We start from the raw sequence: 23,055 nt of genomic DNA, 5'->3' as shown, positions 1-23,055 counted from the left end.
TCAGTGTCTGCCTGTCCCTGCACAACATTCCTGGAACAACTTAGATGTGCCTCATACTCTCTTTGTTCTCTTAACATGTGTAACATCTGAATTTCACCTCACAATCCCTCTTGTTCCAGTTGTAAAGCTTCTAATTCTGTTTGCCTCCTCACCTGTCCTGCCTCTCATTTTATTTTTAATACATTCTGCTCCAGATCAGCTACTTTCCAATCCAATTCCCCCTCTATCTCTACTGTCCCCCTTATTACAGGACAGCGTGTGATATTCTCTTCACCAGAATTGGGGGGGAGGGGGTCTTTCCAAAATCAAACTCAGTATTTTCCCTTGCTGAGCCTTCATACCCAAAGGCTCTTTGTTCTGCTCTAAACACGTGGAGACTTTCTCTTTCTTGGTCTTTGCTTCCAAAAGCTGCTCGTTCTGCTCTCTGGCATCCCCCTGGTTGTAACTGGTGACTAAAAAGTTTTTCTCAATCCTCCCCTACAATTCCCAGCAGCCTTAAAATTTCTACCTCTCAACATCGAGGGTCGAAGGGCCTGTTCTGCGCTGCATTGTTCTATGTTCTATGTTTACTTGACACTTACCTGGGAGCCAGCCGAAGTTGGTAATAAACAATTAATTGGTTAGAAAAGAATGATTTTCCTGTTCACTAATCTCCTCCCACCTTCACCTTGCAGCAGTTAAGTGTACTGGTGTATTAACTAGAAAACAGTTCTGTTTTAATGCCATTCAGGGCAGTTCATCTCCTTAGCCATGGACAATCAGTGCAGCTTGAAAGGGCATTGCAATTTTACAGTTTAGTGGAATTCTTAAATGTCTTGGAGATTGCTCAGGAAATAATTTTGATGTTTCATTGTGCAGCTCACTTGTAATCAGTAAAAGCACATTATGGAAGTTACATTGCCCCCTTTATCCCATCCACTTAAATTTTGCAAACAAGTTAATGAGCACAGAGATTTGGGAGTGCAGGTTCATTGTACCTGAAGATTGCTGCACAGGTGGATAGCATGGTCAAGAAGGCATATAGTATGCTTGCCCTCATCAGACGGGGTATTGAGTATAAGAGCTGGCAGGTCATGTTAAAATTGTACAAGACATGGCTGCATTTAGATTACTGTGTGAGAGAGGGAGTGTGTGTGAGAGAGGGTGTGTGTGTGTGAGTGTGTGTAAGAGAGGGTATGAGAGAGGGTGTGTGTGTGTGTCTGTGTGTGAGAGAGAGGGAGTGTGTGTGTGTGTGAGAGAGGGTGTGTGTTTGTGTGTGTGAGAGAGAGGGAGTGTGTGAGAGTGTGTGTGTATTGATGTCTCTTTCTTTCTCTCTCTGCATTTGTCTCTCTGTCTCTGTCCCTCTCTCTCTGTCTGTGTCTCTCTCTGTCTGTCTCTCTGTCTCTCTCTGTGTATCTCTCTCTCTTGCTCTCTCTCTCTGTGTTTCTCTCTCTGTCTGTCTCTCTCTCCACATTACCAAAAGGATGTAGACACTTTGGAGAGGGTGCAGAGAAGGTTATGGAGGATGTTGCCTGGCATGGAAGGTGCTAGCTATGAAGAGAAGTTGAGTAGATTAGACCTGATTGAGGTTTACAATATTATGAGGGGTATAGACAGGGTAGATAGAAATACGCTTTTTCCCAGGTGAAGAATTCAATAACAAGAGGTCACGCTTTCAAGGTGAGAGGTGAAAAGTATAAGGAGGATACATGCAGCAAGTACTTCACACAGAGGGTGGTGGGCGTCTGGAATGTGTTGCCAGCAGAGATAGTAGAAGCAGGCACGGTAGCTTCATTTAAGATGCGTCTGGACAGATGCACGAGTAGGTGGGGAGCATAGGGATACAGATGCTTAGAAATTGGGCGACAGGTTTATACAGTAGATTTGGATTGGCTCAGGCTTGGAGGGCAAAAGGGCCTGTTCCTAGGCTGTAAAGTTTCTTTGTTCTTCTTTGTTCTAAGCCTAATAAAAAGCATTTTATCAAATGCCTTTTGAAACTTAAAAGAAACATCAACTATATATTCTTATCCACTCTTTTTAACTCAACAAAAAACTCAATAAAGTTAGTTGAATACGATTTGGCTCAACAAATCTGTTGGGGGCTCCTATTTATTAGTCTACACTGCCCAAGTTACTGTTAATTTCTCTCCTGAATTATTATTTCTAAAAAATTTCTCAACATCACTGATGTTAAGCTGCCTAGCCTGTATTTTCCAGGCTAATTTATCTCCCTGTTGTTCAACAAAAGCTCCAATCTTCTGGACCCACCTCTGTATCCAGGTAAAATTCAATAATTATCTATTCTGTGGTTTTGCCTCTTCTAGTATTCCTAAGAGATGTTTTCCCAATGGATACAGCATGGGTGGTAGAGGCTCCGGAGGTGAATTATGCTTGCAAGGCTTTCAGTGGTGCTAAGTGTGTGAAGGTCAGGTAAAACTTTATGATTTTGACGGCTGAGTCCTGATTGCTGGTAAGTAAAGGGGGTGTAATGAAAAGGCAGGGAATGTGTCGGTGGTGCAGTTGGTAGGAAGTGCCATTTGAAGAACTCACCCAGTTTAAAAACGTGTCAAATTATTAAATTTCTTCTTACACTGCACTCATGGTCTTGGAGCAACACACCTAGACTTGACTCCTGCTGTTACTTACTCCCATTGCCTCCTGCAAATCCATCATGAGAACTCTCTGCTCCATTGTGGATACAGAATATCTCCCCTCCTTCTCTTTCAACCAGACCGCTAATACATCTATGCAAAGCTTGGTGCTCCTTCTCCCAGATATTCAAGTATTTCTCAAGGTAGCTTGGCACAATCAGTTTCCAAATAAGAGATCACCTTACTGAAACACAAGTTTCTGAGGGGGTTTGACAAGGAAGGTGTTGAAAACTCGTTTCCCATCATGGAGAAAACTAGAATTTGAGGTTAGTTTCAAAATAAGGAATCTCCCTTTTAAAATGGAGGAGGAATTTCTTCTCTCAGAGGGTTACTAATCTTTAGAATTCTCCCCAGGGAGTAGTGGAGGTGGGTAATTTATTTTATTCAAAGCCAAGACACACAGAGCAAAACAGACAAGGGAGTTAAGGGTCATGGGAGACAGGCAGCAAAATGAAGTTGATGCCATGATCAAATCAACCATGACCTTATCGAACAATGCAGCAGACCTGAAGAACTGAATGGACTATAATTTGCACCTATTTCTTATGTTCTTCTGTTTATGAGCATCAGCACTTCTTGCAGCTTTAATACAATTCTCCTTTAAGAGGTGCCAGTTGCTAGGCCACTCAGGTTACGTCGACTGCTGATTTTAGCAACCAAAGGCACACAGTAATCATGAAAATAGCAAGAAGGACAACTTTAAAATAATGAATGGCACAGACTGATTCCCACTCCAGTCCCCAAAGGTTAGTCAATTTTCTCCAATGACTTTAATCAAATAAGCCAGGTAATTCAGCAGGAAATAGCTTTGGTAAATTGTGATTAACATCCCTTTATGATGCTTCATGCCTTTTCAATATATAGGCCCCAGAGTGCTTTAGGAGAAAATATTTTAATGGGATCATAAAGATTTATTCAAAATTTAAACTGAATTAAAGAATTAATTAAGCAAATGGTCATGCCCCAATCACTTCTGAAAGGGGTCAATGATGGAAATCACTCCTATTGTACAATGGTTCTACTGTTGGTCAAATGTAAAAGCAATTTGTTAAGAGCAGTTGATTCTGGTGGTTTTAATAATTATTGTTCAACATAAATGTTAACAGTCACAAATTTTCCCTCTCCTAATGCACATCCCTCATAAAGTAATCATGGTTTTCTCTGCTTCTGAGATCCTCCAGTCAAGAAACAAGGCTATCAGAACCCATCACTGTTTCAGGTATTATTTTCTTGGGAGGGGAAGTAATGCAAAGGACTGCTGGCATTTAGTGAGGAGTGTCTGTATTAATAAAAACTTTGAAATGTCACAAAACCTCTTTGTTTCTGATATTGACTTAGAGATCAGGTTCAAGTGCAGGTACCTTTTACTGTGTTGTCTCAATCAGAAGACTGATGTCAATAGTAGACAAATATTGTTGATTAAAGAGTTTTAGGATTTGGGTCCAATCCCAAAAAGATTTAATTCAAAGTCACCACAGAAAGCAACTCTGGAGGCAGGTCCACATCTTCCTCAAACAGTAGTGTAACAATGGGTTGGGCACCTGGGGGAAGCTCTGGGCATTGGCACTGATGCACAGAGCTCATGGACATAATGAGGGTATGCAGCTCTGTGTACATTATTTGCTCCCTCTGAACGGTCTGCTCTCCATGAGAGCTGACAAACTCTTGATGAAGGAAGTCATGTATACAGCTAAAACATGGCAGGACTCATGGCCTGAATGGACTCCTCCATTATCCATGCATGAGTGCACATAGCCTCAAGCAGCTTTTCTCTCATTGTACGTTCACTGGATGTCACTTTATTGACAACACCAGAGGCATGTCATCAGCCTGGGACACTGCAAGTGTCTGTTCTTCCATAGTTATTCTATTGTTATTGATCTGATTGTTGCAGCCTCTATCAGCTAGTCAGGCTGGCCTGTGATATGCTCACCAGGTTCTGACCATGAATCTAGGTGCAAATGATATCCACTGATGTGAGAGTAACTGTGTTTGTGGAGGGTGCAAGAAAATTATGTGAGTGCACCTTTGGGATCTCTCCTCCTCCTCTGAGCTGGACAGGTGCCCCTTCTGGTCTCTCTGGCTGTGGATCCTTCAAGAGTACAATGACCAATTCAGCCAAATTCAGTTTTCTCTTCTGCCTAAGTAGAACAAAAGCACTGAGAAGTGTCCAGCAGATCTGGCCCCTTCTGTAATATTGTATGCCCAATTGTCCTGCAAGCACACTGAGGAAAAAACAATAGCAGAAGGACATGTACCGTGGAAAAGGCTTTGGAAGTAGATGGTAGGCTAAACCATACGAATGGTTGCAGTCATGTCTAGAAGGAGTGGTAGATTATCTTTGTCATGATGACATAGGATGTCATTGCTACTTGGTTAAGAGACACCATGATATTGTGGCAGTTCTGAAGATGTTGGGCAAGGAATCAACAGGTATTCAAGGACGTTGGAAAGGATAGGGGATTTGGAGTTGGGACAGTAAATGGTTAAAATAAAGACAATAGAGCTGAAGGAGAGAGGAGAGAAGGAGAGCATCTGAGAAGAGAAAATTATTAATAGTATCAGTATAACAAGGAAAGTGATCAGCAATTTTGTGAGATTAATATTGAAGGAGCTGGAGGTGGATCACATGAAAAGATGTGCTCAGAAAGGGTGTGATAGCAGTTAAGAGAAATACTAGAGAATGATGTAACTTCCAGACTTGGAAAAGGGCATGTCTCACAGGAAGTTTAGTCTGATGACTTTGAAAACTGAGAACATAGCCAAGGCAAAGATGACCGAGTGCACTTTGCACTCTTAGTGTTGGAGGTGAAATGGAGAAGACTGAAGAAAAAAGGGTCTAAGGAAGTAAATTGTTGTGGTTCTGTTCGCCGAGCTGGGAATTTGTGTTGCAGATGTTTCGTCCCCTGTCTAGGTGACATCCTCAGTGCTTGGGAGCCTCCTGTGAAGCGATTCTGTGATGTTTCCTCCAGCATTTATAGTGATTTGTCTCTGCCACTTCCGGTTGTCAGTTCCAGCTGTCTGCTGCAGTGGCCGGTATATTGGGTCCAGGTCGATGTGCTTATTGATTGAATCTGTGGATCAGTGCCATGCCTCTAGGAATTCCCTGGCTGTTCTCTATAATAGTAGTGTTGTCCCAGTCGAACTCATGTTGCTTGTCATCTGAGTGTGTGGCTACTAAGGATAGCTGGTCATGTCGTTTCGTGGCTAGTTGGTGTTCATGGATGCGAATCGTTAGCTGTCTTCCTGTTTGTCCTATGTAGTGTTTTGTGCAGTCCTTGCATGGGATTTTGTACACTACATTGGTTTTGCTCATGCTGGATATCGGTTCCTTCGTTCTGGTGAGTTGTTGTCTGAGAGTGGCTGTTGGTTTGTGTGCTGTTATGAGTCTTAGTGGTCGCAGTAGTGTGGCTGTCAATTCAGAAATGTTTTTGATATATGGTAGTGTGGCTAGTCCTTTGGGTTGTGGCATGTCCTCATTCCGTTGTCTTTCCTTTAGGCATCTGTAGGAAGTAAATTAAAGTGGAGAACAGAAACTAGAGGGCTATTGGCCATTCCATTACTTGTGTCCAGTATGACGTAGAGGAACAGACTTTTATATGGGAAGGCGGGGGGGGGGGGGGGGGGGGCACAAGTTCAAAGGATGGGAAATCCCAGAGATATAAAGGGTAAGGCCAAGGCGTGACTTGCTGATAAGAAAATCAACACCATACTATGGCATTGTTGCAGACAGAAGCAATGCTGTTGCTAAGTGCCAGAGTTTTCAAATTCAGTGCGATAAGAAATTTAATTACAAAAGAGATTGGCAAAATTTCCTAGTCATCATATTCTCAATTTGTGTATGTTATAGCTGCAGAAGTGTAGAGCTCCAGAAGCCTTACAGGCCCAGGTATTCTAATCAGGATCAGAAATGATGGTTTCTGACCCTGATCAGCTGAAAAAATTACCTTTAGATGTCTTCTCAGCTAGGTCGATAAGATAGTAGGCATGGCATGTAGGTGGGTGCCTGGTGGTAGGTAGGTTGGCAGTTGGGTTGGATGCCAGGATACCAGGTAAGTTAATGACTGCTTTAGATAGATTGGGAATGAGGAGGTTCAGGCTGGCGGTGGGGGGCGTGTTTGATCGGGTTAAGTGGGGTTTGGTCTGAGGGGTGTAAGGAGTCAGGGTACTGTGACTGAAGGGGTTCAGTGGTTAGTTGGGGAGTCAGTTTAATAGATACCCAGGAGTTAGACTAGGATTTTGATTTTCTAACATTTCATGTCAACAGTCAAGCTTAATTGAGTCAGATCCCTATAAACTCTCTGATGCTTAAATATGTTTTCAGAGAGTTTCAGATGCAGGGACTGTTTCAACTTGCTGGACAATTCCTATGGACTCTACTGTATAAGGGATTTTGCCTGTTCCAACATCTCTCTGACAATCAAAATCGCTGAGTGTTTACAGCATGTCCACTGAAATCTTCAATATACACATGGAGAGGCAGTCTTTGCCTCAGTATACTGTTTGGGTGCTTAAAATTAGTACAATATTGTGGTCATTACTTTAAACCCCAATGAGATTCCTGTTAGTGCACAGCAGCAGGTTGCTTTATGTCATCTTACATAATATTCTTATATTTGATTTCAGAAGATCTAGAAACTGCAAAATTGCAAGCACAGGCCGGAGATAACTACCAATACTTAATGGAATGAAAGTAGGTCGACACACAAGTGAAAGTCGAGGTCCAACAAAACACCACGTGACCTAAGGAACGTGGCTGATGAAACCCAAAAGTCACACCGCATATGGATTCTTCAGTGTAGTCAATACCATCTATGACCCAAATACCAAGGGCCAATGTGATGTGGAAAATACAGGAAAGGGGAAATGAGGATTATCAGACTCGCCATAATCTCGCTGTCGAAATATTGTGGAGGAGCACACTTGATGTGTATATGTGACCTCATCTTCCTCTTTTGGAAGGAAAGGAGGATGCCAGGGATGCCTCAGATGCCACAATTGTATGGTTTTCTATGTAAAGTAAGAGATCTGTGCTGCAGTAAGAATGATGTAAGGTCTAAGTCGCCATAGTGTTATTGGACTATTGGGCTGCTCTCTCAACAACAGAGAGATGACTGGTGGCAAGTTTAACCTGGAGGTCACCACAACTCAGGAGAGGGGAGAGGTTGAGAAAGACAGTCCTTTACGATAACCTCAGTTGGTGCAGGAATTGAACCCATGCTGTTGTCATCACTCATCAGCCATCCAGCCAATTGAGTTAACTTACCCCTAAAAGTTTTATAGGCACTGTTGATCAAGACATAGAGTCGATCTGGGTTGAATAAGAAAAAGCAAGGGAAAGGAGTCTCTAGCAGGTGTAACCTATATGTTCCCAAAAAGTAGTTCTTCATAAGGGCACAGTACAAGTCAGGAAATACTGGGGCTTGTAAGATAGTTAATAACAATAGGTAATTTCAAGGTATTTATAGACTAGATTAATCAGATTGGCAAGAGCACCTCAAGGGAGTTCATTAAGCGTAATCAAAATTGTTTCTTGGAACAATATGTTGTGGAACCAACCAGGGTGCAGACTATTCTGGTTTTTGTATTGTGTGATGAGGCGGAATTTTTTAATCTAACAGTAAAGCATCTTTCTAGGTTCAGCAGCATTTTACTTGCACTTCTTTCAGTGCAGTCTACTATAATAACTGCTCACAATGTGGTCTCCTTTACATAGAGTCTTAGAGATGTACAGCATGGAAACAGATTTTTCGGTCCAACTCATCCATGCTGACCAGATGTCCTAAATTAATCTGGTCCCATTTTCCAGCATTTGTCCCATATCTCTTTAAACCCTTACCACTCATATACCCATCCAGGTGCCTTCTAAATATTGTAATTGTACCAGCCTCCACCACTTCCTCTGGCAGCTCATTCCATACACACACTACATTCAACATGAAAATGTTGCCCCTTAGGTCCCTTTTAAATCTTTCCTCTTTCACCTTAAACGTATGCCGCCTAGCTCTGGACTCTGCTAACCCAGGGAAAAGACTTGTCTATTTATCTTTTCCATGCGCCTCACGATTTTATAAACCTCTATGAAGTCACCTCTCAGCCTCCGACCCTCCAGGGAAAATAGCCCCCGCCTACTCAGCCTCTCCCTATAGCTGAAACCATCCAACCCTGGCAACATCCTTGCAAATCTTTTCTTAACCCTTTCAAGTTTCACAACATCCTTCCTTTTGTAGGGAAAACAGAATTGTACACAGTAGGCCCGAAGTGGCCTAACCCATGGGTGAGACCTAAAACAGACTGGGTGACCACTTTGCAGAACACCTCCATTCTATCCTTAGGAATGATCCTGACCTTCCAGGAGGTCCACCTGGCTGACCTTGTTATAATCACTACACCTTGCAGGTCCAAAGATGAATCATAATTAACTCAAACTGGTCACTGTGTTTTTCTCTCTCTATCAATGCTGCCAGACATTTTGCCTTTATTTGACTGTCCATTAGAGAGAATGAGAAAGAGTGAAACCTGAGAGCTGAAATATAGAGGCACATTTCTAGCTGAAATCTTGATCGGGAAGCAGGTAGGTTTTTTTATCTCTCAATTACCGTTGTATTTTAAAGTAGTATCATCGAACTATCTCATCTTCAGACTAGGCATTTTACAATCTTCTAGATTTAATATTGAGTTCAGCACTTTAGGATTGTGAACCTGCTACCATTCCTTCCCTTTCTTTTGGCTTTACTTATTGCATTCTCTGTTACCATATCCTCTTTCCCCTCCTCCCATGCCAGTGGGACCGTCTGTTCTTTCCAGTCTGGCAGTTAGAGACATCACTGTTATGCCATTCTCACATTCCGATCACTTAATCTGCACTATCAGCAGCCTCTTCACCCAGCACTCCAACCCCATCCCCGCAATATCACATAGATGCTACACCTTCCACGTTTTATGTCAGCTCTGATGAAGAGTGGGCATGGTGGTTTAGCACTGTTGTCTCTCAGCACAGGGACCAATTCCAGTCACATATCACTGTGTGAGTTTGCATGTCCTCCCCATGTCTGCGTGGATTTCCACTGGGTGCTCCGGTTTCCTCCTACAGTCCAAAGATTAGGTAGATTAGCCATACTGAACTCCTCATCATATCCAGGGATATGCAGATTAGGTGAATTAGCCAGGGGGAAATGCAGAGATTGAGGTTGGGGGGCGGGGAAAGGGGGTGAGTGTCCGTGGGATGCTGTTCAGAGAGTCAGTGTGAACTTGTTGAATTGAATGGCCTGTTTCCACACTGGAGGTATTCTTTAAAATAAAGACTGGAAATGTTAACTTGCTCTCTCTGCATGGGTGCTGACTGATCCACTGTGATTTCTAGCAAGTTTTGTTTTCAGTTCAGATTCCAGCATCTGCAGTAATTTGCTCCTAACGTCACAATATATATTGTTTCATTAGGTAAACAACTAGATAAAGGCACAAATAATTGTCAAATAAAGACATTAATTAATTTAATAAATAAAATAAGGCTATGGCTAAGGCTAAGGAGTAAGATATAGCACAGCCGGTTAATGCAGATGTTTGTGAACAATGAGATTGACCTGAGCAATCATCTCTGCACATGATCTCTCCATTTGGCTCAAAATCACTGAGCAAGAGTGAAAATGGAGAGACATTAGTGGGGTGTGGGGGATTAATTTAGAGATAATTGTAACTAGTATATAGTCACACCGCAGACAAGAACACATATTTTGGAAAGGGAGAGTGTCATAAAGAGGGATTATGAAGAACTTGAGATAGAAATCACACAGGTAGTGATCCAGTTCAACAGGTATGATGTACTAACCATCTGTGAGATACAGAAGAAAGGCTGCACAGAGCATAGCCACAATGCAAACCACAGAACTCTCCCTCAGAAGGCTGCTGGGGACATGGAATGCTTTGCAGGGAAGAGCTACATAGAAATATGGTAGTAGTAAGGCACTCAATAAATAGCAGAGTACATAGCAACCTCTGCAGCCTGCAATGAGAATCTCCAAAGCTGTGTTGCTTACCTAATGTCCAGGTCAGAAGTCAGCTGACACCAGGTGAGAGTCCAATGGGTTAATTGAAATCACAACATTTTGGAGCACTGTCCCTTTGTCACGTGAAGGTCAAGATTGTAACAAACACCAAAGTGGAGGGGATAAGTCCTGCTGAAAGAATATCAGGAGTGAGAATCCAATTTAAACATCACAACTTGGAGGATTTATTTAAGATTTTCTTGTTGGATTGGCTAGTATTTATTGCCCAACCCTAGTTGCCCTTGAGAAGGTGGTGGTGAGCTGCTTTCTTGAAACATTGCCATCCATTAGGGAGAGAATTCTAGAATCCTAGTGTAGGAACAATGTTATATTTCCAAGCCAGGATGTTGAGTGGCTTGCAAAGGAACTTGCAGGTGGTGGTGTTTCTAGGTATCTGCTGCCCTTGTTCTTCTAGATGGATGTGGCTGTGGGTTTGGAAGGAGCTGTCTAAGGATCTTGGGTGAATTTCTTCAGTGCATCTTGTAGATAATACACAGCTACTGAGCATTGTTGGTGGAGTGACTGAATGTTTTGGATATGATGTGAATCAAGAGGACTGATAGTATAATGGTTCTTTTATGTTGTTGAAGCTGCACTCATCCAGGCAAGTGGGAATATTCCATCACGCTCCTGACATGTGTCTTGAGGACAGTGAACAGGCTTTGGTGAGTCAGGAGGTGAGTTACTCACTGCATTCCTAAGCTGTGATCTGCTGATGTAGCCGTTGTATTTATATGGCAAGTCCAGTTGAGTTTCTGGTGAATGGTAACCCTCAGGATGTTGATATTTGGGGATTCATAATAGTAACAGATGGTGGTTAGATGATCTCTTATTGGAGATGGTCATCACCTGGCACAAATGTTACTTACCAATTGTCAGTCCGACATTAATATTGTGCAGAACGTGTTGTATTTGAACATGGACTGCTTCAGTACATGAAGAGTTGCTAATGGTGAACATTGTGCAATCATTGGCAAGCAACCCCGCTTCTAACTTAATGATGGAGGAAAGTTCACTGATGAAGCAACTGAAGATGGTTGGGCCTAGGACACTACCCTAAGGAATTATTGCAGAGGTCCCTAGAGCTGAGATGACTGATCTCCAACAACCACAACTATCTTCCTACTTGCCAGGTATGACTCCAATCACCTGAAAGGTTTCTCCTGATTCTCATTGATTACAGTTCTTTGAGGGCTCCTTTATACCAAACTCAGTTAAATGCAGCCTTGCTGTCACTTTCACCTCATTTTTGGAATTCAGCTCTTTTGTCCACGTTTGCACCAAGGCTGTAATGAAGTCTAGAGCTGAGTGGCTCTGGTGGAATCCAGACTAGGTATCACTGAGCTGGTTATTGTTGAGCTTGGTAGCACTGTTGAGGACACCTTCCATCACTTTTACTGATGATGGAAAGTAGACTGATGGAACGATAATTGGCAGGGTTGGATTTGTTCTGCTTTGTGAGGACAGGACGTACCTGGATAATTTTCTGTATCGTTGGTAGATGTAGTGTTGTAGTTGTTCTGGAACAGCTTGGTTAAGGGTGCAGCAACTTCTGGAGCACAAGCCTTCAATACTACTACCAGAATGTTGTCAAGGCCCAGAGCCTTTGCAGTATCCAGTGCTCCCAGCAATTTCTTAATATTATCTGGAATTTCAAAAAAAAATTCAAAATATATTTTATTCATAAAAATATCTTTATATATATATATATATATATAGTCACAAATGCAGTTTGATTCTATACAGTAACATAACAAGGAAACAAACAAACATTGGAATTTGACACTATCCAAAGAAACCAAAGGCATTTCTTACTTGAACCAGATTATATTTACATGTATTTCAGACACCTGAAGGGTCCAATTACTGAACGGACCCCCATTTAATTTCAGCAGGAAGACCTCAGTGGTCTTTCCCCACTGCACCTGCAGCAGCTGTCCCAAGCTTTAGTGCATTCCTCAGCAGGAATGAATCAATTTGGCTAAAGATTGGCATCTGTGATGCTGGGGACCACTGGAGGAAACAGAGATGGATCATTCGCTCAGCACTTCTGACTGAAGATTTCTGTGAATCCTTCAGCCTTAAATTTTATACTGATGTGTTATTCTCCATCATTGAGAATGGAGATACTTGTGGAACCTCCTTTTACTCCAGTAAGTTGTTCAGATAATAATCTCTGGATTGTTGACTGAGTCATGTGAAAATTGGAACAGAGCTGAAAATATTAGAAGAATTAACATGTGATTAAAGAGTTGTGTGGGAAAGGAATTTCAGATCGTGGGAGCTTTGGCACCAGTTCTGTCATGGAACAGTTTTGGAACAGAAGGTGCTGTATGAATAGGGAGGAGGTCAACTTGAGCTTGGATGGGACCCATATCTTTGTGGAAAGTGTAAACATGGGGTGGAAAAGGTTTTAAACTTAAATTTGGGAAGGTATCGAGACAAAATATTTCTTATCTAAACATAAATAATAATGGACCGAAAAGCATATTAATTAATAAAATAAGGGAGGATATTGAGGAAATAGTTATATGAATGGATTATAAAAGGATAATTAAATATAAAGTAAGGTACAATGCTATTAAAATTAATTAAGATGCCTATGCAACAATGTAGATAGTGTCAAAAAGAAAATAGGAATCTAGAGCTAATTATGCTTTGGAAAGAACCAACACAGTAGGGATTACCTGGACTATCTGGACTTTCAAAAGGCCTTCACGATGTCCCCGCAACAGACTAATGAACAAGGTGAGAGAATGTGAAGTCAGGGGACAAGTACAGAAAGGATTACTTGCTAGCTCTGAGGCAGAAAGCAGAGACTGAGGAAAGGTAAGGGGGGCAAATGGTGAGAACTGCTGTTCCACAAGGATCAGTGCTGGGATTACAGCTGTTCAATCTCTGTTATAATGCTTCAGAATTTAAATTTTCACTAATTTGGGGTGAGTATGCTCTAGATTGAGGAGGATTGTAACAAATTACAGAAAGGCATTAAGAAACTTGCAGAATGAGTAAGTTATTGACAAAGTTTACACAAATTAAATGCAAGTCGTGCATTTTGGCAGAATGGGGTGTTCATGTTTTGTTATGGAAGCTGTTAGTCTTGGTGGAGTGAAGGAACAAAGTGTTCTCAAAGTAAAAGCACAGTAATGAATAAAATTGTATAATAGGTGACTAAAAAGGCTAAAACTAGATTTTATTTTTTAGAGAGTTAGAGTTGAAAAGTAGTGAATTTATGCTTAATTTGAACCATACCCAATGCAGTTCAGGCCACCATGTAATAAAAAGGGTACAAAGTCATAGAGTCATGGAGGTGTATAACATGGAAATAGACCGTTCAGACCAATTCATCCATGCTGACCAGATATCCCAACATAATCAAGACATTCAGCACTTCCTCCTCTGCAATATGGACATTTTTTCAAGATGTCACCATCTATTTCCCCACATTCTATATCTTCCATGTCCTTTTCCACAGTAAACACTGATGCAAAATACTCATTTCGTAGCTCCCCCAACTCCTGTGGCTCCACACAAAGGCTGCTTTGCTGACCTCAGTCCCTCAGTCCCCTGCCCTGCCTTATTTCCCAAGAGTAGGTCAAGTTTTGCACCTTCTCTAGAAGGAGCATCCACATACTGAATCAGAAAGTTTTCTTGTACACTCTAAACAAATTCCCCTCCATCTAAACCTTTCACACAATGGCAGTCCCAGTCGATGTTTGGAAAGTTAAAATCCCATACCATAACCACCCTATTATTCTGACAGGTAACTGAGATCTCCTTACAAATTTGTTTCTCAATTTCCCCCTGACTATTAGGGGGTCTCTAATACAATCCCAATAAGATGATCATCCCTTTCTTATTTCTCAGTTCCACCCAAATAACTTCCCTGGAAGTATTTCCAGGAATATCCTGTAATGCTATCGTTTATCAAAAACGCCGCTCCCCCTTCTCTCTTGCCTCCCTTTCTATCCTTCTAATGGCATTTGTATCCTGGAACATTAAACTGTCAGTCCTGTTCATCCCTGAGCCACGTTTCTGTAATTGTTATGATGTCCCAGTCCTATGTTCCTAACCATGCCCTGAGTTAACCTGTCTTCTCTGTTCGGCCTCTTGCATTGTAATAAATGCAGTTTAATTTATCAGTCTTACCTTGTTCTTTGCTTTGCTTCTGCCTGCCCTGACTTTTTGACTCGCTCCCTTTCCCAACTGTACCAGTCTAAGATTGATCTCTTTCCTCACTATCTCCCTGGGTCCCCCCCCACCCCCGACCTTACTAGTTTAAATCTCCATGCCAGTATATTAGTCCCCTTCCAATTCATGTGCAATCCATCCTTCTTGTACAGGTCACTTCTACCCCAGAAGAGATTCCAATGACCAAAAAAAATGTAAGTCCTTCTCCCATACACCAGCTCTTTTGCCATGCATTAATCTGCTCTATCCTCCTTTCCTACTCTCACTAGCTCATAGCACCGGGAGTAATCCAGATATTACTACCCTCAAGGACCTCCTTTTTAAATTCCTGCCTAACTTTCTCGTTTTCTCATCCTTTTCCTTTCCTATGTCGTTGGTATCAATTTGTACAATAACCTCCTGCTGGTCCCTATCCCCTTTGAGAACATTCTGTACCCTGTCTGAGACATGCTTGATCCTGGTACCAGGGAGGCAACATAGCATTCTGATTTTTCACTGTTGGCAGCAGAAACATCTGTCTGTGCCCCTGACTAGAGAGTCCTCGAACACAATTGAATGCTTGGAACCCGATGTACCCCTCACTACATTAGAGCCAATTTTGATACCAAAATCTTGACTGTTCATGCTACATTCCTCTGAAAGTCCATCACTCCCTACATCTTCCAAAACAATAAACTTGTTTGAAGTGTGGATAGCCACAGAAGACTCCTGTACTACCTACTTACCTGTCCTACCTTTCTTGGAGTTAACTCATCTACCTGACTGTATCTGTGGCGTTCCTCCCTTCCTAAAGCTGCCATCCATCACACCCCCTAGCTTGTGTAAATTCAGTCTAACTGTTGCTCCACCCAATCCATTTGATCTGGCAGGATTCACAACCCTAGGTAACCCTTAAACTCTCCCAAAACTCTCACATCCAACAAAAAGAGCATATCACTCTACTAAAGGCCATTTTGCTCCTTTAAATCTTCAGACCCAGAAAATAGCACCATCTTATTGCTCTTCAAAACACTGCTCCAGGCTAACTTAATACTTCTGGCTTATATTTTTAAAATTCAATCAATAGGCAGATCCCAATAAAAAACATATAATCAAGAAAGAACCCACTCTATTCACTGTTGTAGATTTACAGCAAAGCTATACTTAAAATTATTCACTTATCTATTTCTGTGCTGTAACCTCTCCCAAACAGGTTCCTCCAAGATCAGTTGTGAACTTCGCTGTCTTTTACGTTTTCTGAGACACACTCCGATGTCCAGCGATACAAGAATATAAACAGAAAAGGCAGTAACTGCACAGATTCACTGCTGTGTCAGTTAGCAGTGTGGGTTTTTTTCTCTCTCCCTTACAGACCATGTGCTTGCTGCTTTTGTCTGTCTTTCTCCCTTTTAAAAGTGCTGTTGTTTTGACTTTTTTTTCAAAGTTCCAAAACAATTGCACCAGCATTTAAAACAGTAATTCCTGCTCCTAGAATTTGAGGAAATCACCTCCAACACCTAAACACTTCAAAAAAGACGCAGCCTATTACAGCCAGAAATTTTTCCTGTCCTCCATCTTGGATTACCCAGAATCTCAGGAGGTTACAGAGAACACTGACAAGGATGATGCTAGAAATATGTAGGTGTTTTTTTTTAGAAAGGTTGGGTTTCCTTTCTCTTGAGAAAAGAGGGTGGAAGGATGACCTACAGATAATTACAATTGTGAAAGGCTTTGAAAGATCTGATTGGGAGAAAATGTTTCTAATTGTGGGAAAAACATCTCTAGAAGCCATCATTATAAAATAGTCACCAAAAAATCCAGCAAGGAATTCTGAAAAAAAGCTTCATCTACCCAAAGAGCACTGAGAATGTGAAATCTAGTGCCACATGGTGTGATTAAAGTCAATAGTATCAATGCATCTGAGAGGACACAGGGCAAGAATATAGGAGCTCTTGAAGTTCAGTGGCCGTAAGCTTTGGGCTTAAGCCCAGCTCCAAGGAAGTGCATTCATATGTTTGCCAAACAGATTGAATTCCAAATGGGCCTGAGTAGCATGGTAATTGCTGAGGTGCTGCAGCCTGTGGCTGTGTCTGCTCAGAGAGGAGTAGTTAGAGGTTTGTTGAGATGGTTGTGTCAAGGGTGTTCATGCAAGCTGCTTTCACCTTCCATTCACCTAGATTCGAAAAAGGACCTTCTTATATACAGTAGCCAAGACAGTGTATAAGGAGGCACATGGGGATTCATTCAGTTTGGGACAGTTTTAGGTTACTTAAATATAAAGGACTGGAAAATGTAGATCTGTGTCAAATGTTGTGGTGAGACTGGAGCCTTGTATTTTTTTGCAGTTACACAAGTTGTAGATCACTATTCTCTGGGCAGTAGTAACTAATGATATTTTAATAACATGCAGCATAAGCTGCTCATGACCCAATAGGGTACAAAGGATAGAGTACTATCACACACAGTATTTTCTTCACTTGGGGGATTTGAAAGGTGATTGAATTTTAAGGGTCGGTTCATTTCTAAAATCTAGTCAAGTTTGCATTTAGTGTTAACATTAGCATTCTGTAATTTTTTTCAGTCTTAGTTGTGATAAACAACCTATCTGCTGGTGGCTGCTGCTTAGTTATCTAATCGATGGATAGTTAGAACAGGCTCCCTCTCCATCAGAGCCTGGCTCAGTTCTCTGGAAATTTAGCTAGTAGAGACACAGGAACTTTACTAACACACAAAGTAGTGTAACAAAATGCAGTTTAACAGAATATTGCTCGGCAGAGTACTAACAACTAGGGTTGTGAGGAAATGCATTCCGCTTTACAAAATAAGGAGTAGTCTGAGAAAAGGAACAAAATACAGCAAGATGTGAAAGTTAAGTCCAGGTGCATCAACTAGGTTAGTAGGTAAATTATTGCTTGGTGATTTTTATAATATTTTCCCCTTCAGACTGTGGTTGCAGTTTAAACTAGTTCAAGAGAAAAGGCAGTACACTATACAATTTATGACACAGCTTGCTAAATTACATGGCACAACTACAAATAATTGCTGAGTGATATTTCTAAACCTCAGACCCTAATTAGTTAAGAGAAACACAATAGAACAAAGAGCGGTACAGCACAGGGACAGGCCCTTCGGCCTGCCAACACTGTGTCGACGCATGATGCCTTTCTAAACAAAAAACCTTTTGTCTCTACGTGGTTCACATCCCTCTTTGTCCTGCTTATTCATAAATCTGTCAAGATGCCTCTTAAACATTGCTTTTGTACATGCCCCCATCACATCCTCTGGCAGTGAATTCCAGGCATTTAGCATACACTGTGTAAAAACACTTGCCACTCCCCCCATTCCCAACACTCAACAACACTAACACTGCCAAACTTCTATGCTGACTGCTCAGCCACTTGGGAAACCTCCCCCACTGCACCAACAATGTTGGCTGTGCTACCCGCTTTCACCTCCTGTAATACCTTTCTCATTCAATGAAGAAAACAGTCCTGAAATAACTCCAGAGAGGCCAGTATCCTGTCACCAAGTCACCCTTTATTTACACATGGAAAGTCCTTGACATTGATCCGGCTCCCTCAGAGCTAGCTGAAAGGAAGTGAGAACATCTGACAATCCTGTCTTTATCTGTCAGCCAGGCCCCCCAATTAGATTCTGGATCAGTGGTGCTGGAAGAGCACAGCAGTTCAGGCAGCATCCAACGAGCAGCGAAATCGACGTTTCAGGCAAAGGCCCTTCATCAGGAATAAAGGCAGTGAGCCTGAAGCGTGGAGAGATAAGCTAGGGGAGGGTGGGGGTGGGGAGAAAATAGCATAGAGTACAATGGGTGAGTGGGGGAGGAGATGAAAGTGATAGGTCAGGGAGAAGAGGGTGGAGTGGATAGGTGGAAAAGGAGCTGGGCAGGTCGGACAAGTCCGGACAAGTCATGGGGACAGTGCTGAGCTGGAAGTTTGAAACTAGGATGAGGTGGGGGAAGGAGAAATGAGGAAGCTGTTGAAGTCCACATTGATGCCCTGGGGTTGAAGTGTTCCGAGGCGGAAGATGAGGCGTTCTTCCTCCAGGTGTCTGGTGGTGAGGGAGCCGCGGTGAAGGAGGCCCAGGACCTCCATGTCCTTGGCAGAGTGGGAGGGGGAGTTGAAATGTTGGGCCACGGGGTGGTGTGGTTGATTGGTGCGGGTGTCTCGGAGATGTTCCCTAAAGCGCTCTGCTAGGAGGCGCCCAGTCTCCCCAATGTAGAGGAGACCGCATCAGGAGCAATGGATACAATAAATGATATTAGTGGATGTGCGGGTAAATCTTTGATGGATGTGGAAGGCTCCTTTAGGGCCTTGGATAGAGATGAGGGAGGAGGTGTGGGCACAGGTTTTACAGTTCCTGCGGTGGCAGGGGAAGGTGCCAGGATGGGCGGGTGGGTCGTAGGAGGGCGTGGACCTAACCAGGTAGTCATGGAGGGAACGGTCTTTGCAGATTTATAGCCCAAATCAGGGGAACTCATGTCCTATGAGGTCTACCTAGCTGTCCTTATTATAATCACTACATCCATTCCCATCTGAGTCTGAGGACATAGACCAGTTCTATTTTTTGTAGGTCCTCCTGAGGCATTTTAACACTGGTTCCTCCAACACTGCGTTTGATATGAGCGCTGTGTATTGCACAGTAGCTTGCCTCTTGCACACGAAGCATTTCAGGAGAAATTTATCCTCTTCTTCAGGCAACAATTGCGCCGAGACACAACAGCTGCTGTGTCCATTTCAGATTCCGAGGTCTCTTCAATGCTTGATGGAGAGGGAGAAATGTAGATACAGACACAGAGAAAATAGGTTCAGGGATAAGCCATTCCACCCTTCAAGCCTGCACCACTATTCAATATTATCATGTGATTTCAGTATCCCATTCCCGCTTTCTCTCCATGTCTCTTGAACATTTTAGCTGCAAGTGCCACATCCAGTTCCCTCTTGAATATATCTAATGATCTGGCCCCAACAGCTTTCAGGGGAAGAGAATTCCGGAGGTTCCCAACTCCTTGAGTGAAGAAATTCTTCCTCATCATCAGTCCTGAATGACTGATCCCTTATTCTTAGATTGTGACCCCTAGTTCTGGGCTTCCCCAGTATCAGGACATAAAAGTCTCCCACATCAAGACTCTCTAGTCCCACCAGGATTTTACATGTTTCTAAGAAATTCACTTCATGTTTCTAATTTCCAGTGAGTACATGTCCAGTGAATCCAAACATTCCTTATATGTCATTCCTGTCATCCCAGTATTCAGTCTGATGAAACTTTACTGGACTCCCTCAAAGCAAGAATGTCCTTCCTCAGACTAGGAGATCAAAACTGCACACATTACTCAAGGTGTGGCCTCACTAAGGTCTTGTATAACTGCAGCAAGACATCCTTACGCTGAAATTCAAATCCTCTCGCTATGAAGGCCAGCATGCCATTAGCTTTCCTCACTGCCGGCTGCACCTGCATGCCAACCTTCAGTGGCTGTTCCACCATGACACCCAGGTCCCGTTGCACCTCATCTTTTCCTAAATTTCCACCATTCAGATAATAATCTGCCTTACACTGGATGCGACAGCCTTTTGACTGTTCTGAGGAGACAGACACATTTTGTTCCCACACTTTTGGTGAGTTTGCAGCTTTCATATGGTCCAAGTACTTGTTTAGGACCATCGTACTTACCCAAACTTACCTTTATATGTCACTGGAACTGACCTTGTGTCGACCATGTTCCTTACCCATGCATGCCCTTACCTATGGTTACTACACCAAACGATGTCCCCTCGAGTAAACTGTCTCTCTTGTTTAGTGGAGTCTTATGTCTGGCATTCGTATTCCCATTGTTGTTTCACACTGCCTCCCCCTAGATGCAGGAAGATCAGATTTGACTTGGTGCAGAGTCTTCTTTCCATTATAAAGTCTGCTAGAGCTATCCCTGTGGTTGCATCAAGAGCGGATGCATCAAAGTCCCTGCAGGTAAACGATGGCCCATGATCTGGACCAACATTTCCAGCAATCTGTGTATTGCAAAAGACGCGCGCAGTTTTTCTATCATTTGACGAATGAACTCTATGTGCATTAAGCCACTTTCAATGGGCATCCACAATGATGAAGAAAATTGAGCCCATGAAAGGATCTGCATTGTCAACATGTAACCGAGTCCTGGGATTCACCCGACCTTTCCCATGAACATGGGAAGCTGATGATGGTAATTTTTGCCTTTGTTGGCACTCTAGGCACTGCCCCAGCAATGCTACTATTTCTGCATCCAGTCCTGGCCATGAGACATAACTTCTTGTCAACATCCTCATTTTGGAAACCCCTGGATGATCCTGGTGGAATTCAGCCAGTATCTGGCAGTGACCTTTGCTCAGGACAATCAATCTTGCTCCCCATAATAATACACCGTCCTCTATTGTGATCTGGTCTGTCCAGGTCCAAAAAGATTGTGACGGCCTTTGGTTTCCCACCAGCTGTACTAGTTTTGCCAGAGTCAGATTGTTCTGCGTCCAAAGTCTGATATTGTCAGCTGTGACTGGAAGTGTGTCCAGGAAATGTAAAACCATTATGGACACTTCCAGTGGCAGCACTATTGCTGGTGTATCTGCCAGCGGGGCCTGCTACTTAGCCTCCTGGACAATGTTCCGACTTGTAATTATACGCACTTAGAATTAGAGCCCACCACAGAATTTGACCTGACGCTATGGTTGGCACTGCCTTGCTCTCTGTAAGTAGATCTAGTAGGGGTTTGTGGACCATTATTATTACAATTCACATCCATAAAGGTATTTGTGGAACTTCCTGACTCCAAATACGACTGCAAAACCTTCCTTCTTTACCTGGGTATATTTATGCTTGGCAGTAGCAAAATTCTGGATGCATACACTATTGGGTGTTCCTCTCCATTCAGCTACCTATGAGCTACTAGTACCCTGATGCCATGGGGGAGGCATCGCATGTCAATACTAGATCTCGTGTGCCAATACCTTAAAGATGATACCTGTTTCTTCACTTCCCTGAAAACTATGGCTTGGCTACGATTTCTAAGGCTGATCTTTTTTTAAGAGTTGATGCAAAGTGCTAGGATGGAGGCCAGGTCATGTATGAACATTCTGTAATAATTCACTAGCCCAAGGAAAGACCTAAGACCTGGTACAGATGTGGGATGCAGGACAGCTTTGATCACCCTCACGTTACCTGCCAGCCAGCAAGCCATTGTAGTTGCTGCTGATATGCAGACTCGAGACAGCAAAAGAGTCCCACTAGATCTAAATGGAGTAAGAGAACCCATAGGCGGTATCCAGGAGACTGCACACTCTAGAAGGTACAACTACATCTGTAAGGAACAGTTAAATTGCTCAGCAACATCCAAATCAGAAGCAAATAAAAATAAACAACTGGCTAAATGGTCACTCGACTCTAATGGAGGTTGATAATGGGCTAGACTAAGAACCTACACTGGGGAACCTTTACAGATTAAGGGGACAATTTCACTTCCGGTCTCTTATGCAAAGCAACTTGTTCAGTTACCACTGATTGTACTAAAAGGCTTGGGCTGAAAATTGGTGGGGCAAAATTGGTTGAGAAAAATTCACCAAGAGTGGCTCAACATATTTTGATAAGAAAGCGACTACCTGAGTGATGTCCTAATTAAATAGCCGCAAGATTTTCAGGAAGGTCTAAGAATTATCAAAGAAGCCAAGGCCACCTTGCATGTTGACAAGGAAGCTATTCCACGATTCTGCAAGGCCCGCCCAGTGTCATTTGCCTTACGGGCAAAAGTAGAGTTTATGAGTTCACTTACTCAATTTAGATATAGTGGGAATCTTGCTGTCTCGAGTTTGCATACCAGCAGCAACTCCAATGGCTTGCTGGCTGGATCCTGAAGAAAATTAGAACCATTTGGCCTAAGCTTGGCTTTGTTTGGGATTTTGCTGTGGGCTGACCCCGAGTCCCTCTGTTTAAGATATGTCCTGAGTAAGGCTAGCAATTACCTGTGTTCAAATGGTGTTCCCCAAGCTCAGTCAGACTGGCGAGGCTGTCCACTTCCATTGAAATATTGCACAACTCACATGATCTACTTGCAACACATTTCAGTGATAATGCCAGTTGTAGTCCCTGTTTGAAGTCCAGTTGGGCTTCAGCTAATAGGCACTTTTGCATGGTTACATCATTAATCCCACATATCAACAGTCTCTCAGCATCTC

The 23,055-nt window shown here is 42.6% G+C and overlaps 1 long non-coding RNA gene across 1 annotated transcript in view; it reads right to left on the bottom strand.

Moving 5' to 3' along the window:
- Positions 1–23,055, bottom strand: part of LOC148152119 (uncharacterized) — an 82,706-nt gene that overhangs the window by 15,512 nt on the left and 44,139 nt on the right. The window contains exon 2 of the long non-coding RNA XR_015757113.1: positions 10,667–12,320. This is a non-coding gene — a long non-coding RNA (uncharacterized LOC148152119). The remainder of the gene's footprint in view (positions 1–10,666; positions 12,321–23,055) is intronic.

The sequence above is a fragment of the Chiloscyllium plagiosum genome, unplaced genomic scaffold (genome assembly GCF_037043375.1).
Source record: "Chiloscyllium plagiosum isolate Xiang-an unplaced genomic scaffold, Cpla_swu_hap1 HiC_scaffold_1, whole genome shotgun sequence".
Classification (NCBI taxonomy): Eukaryota; Metazoa; Chordata; class Chondrichthyes; order Orectolobiformes; family Hemiscylliidae; genus Chiloscyllium; species Chiloscyllium plagiosum.
Note: the sequence above shows the minus strand (reverse complement) of the source record. Positions and strands in the feature narration are given on the sequence as shown.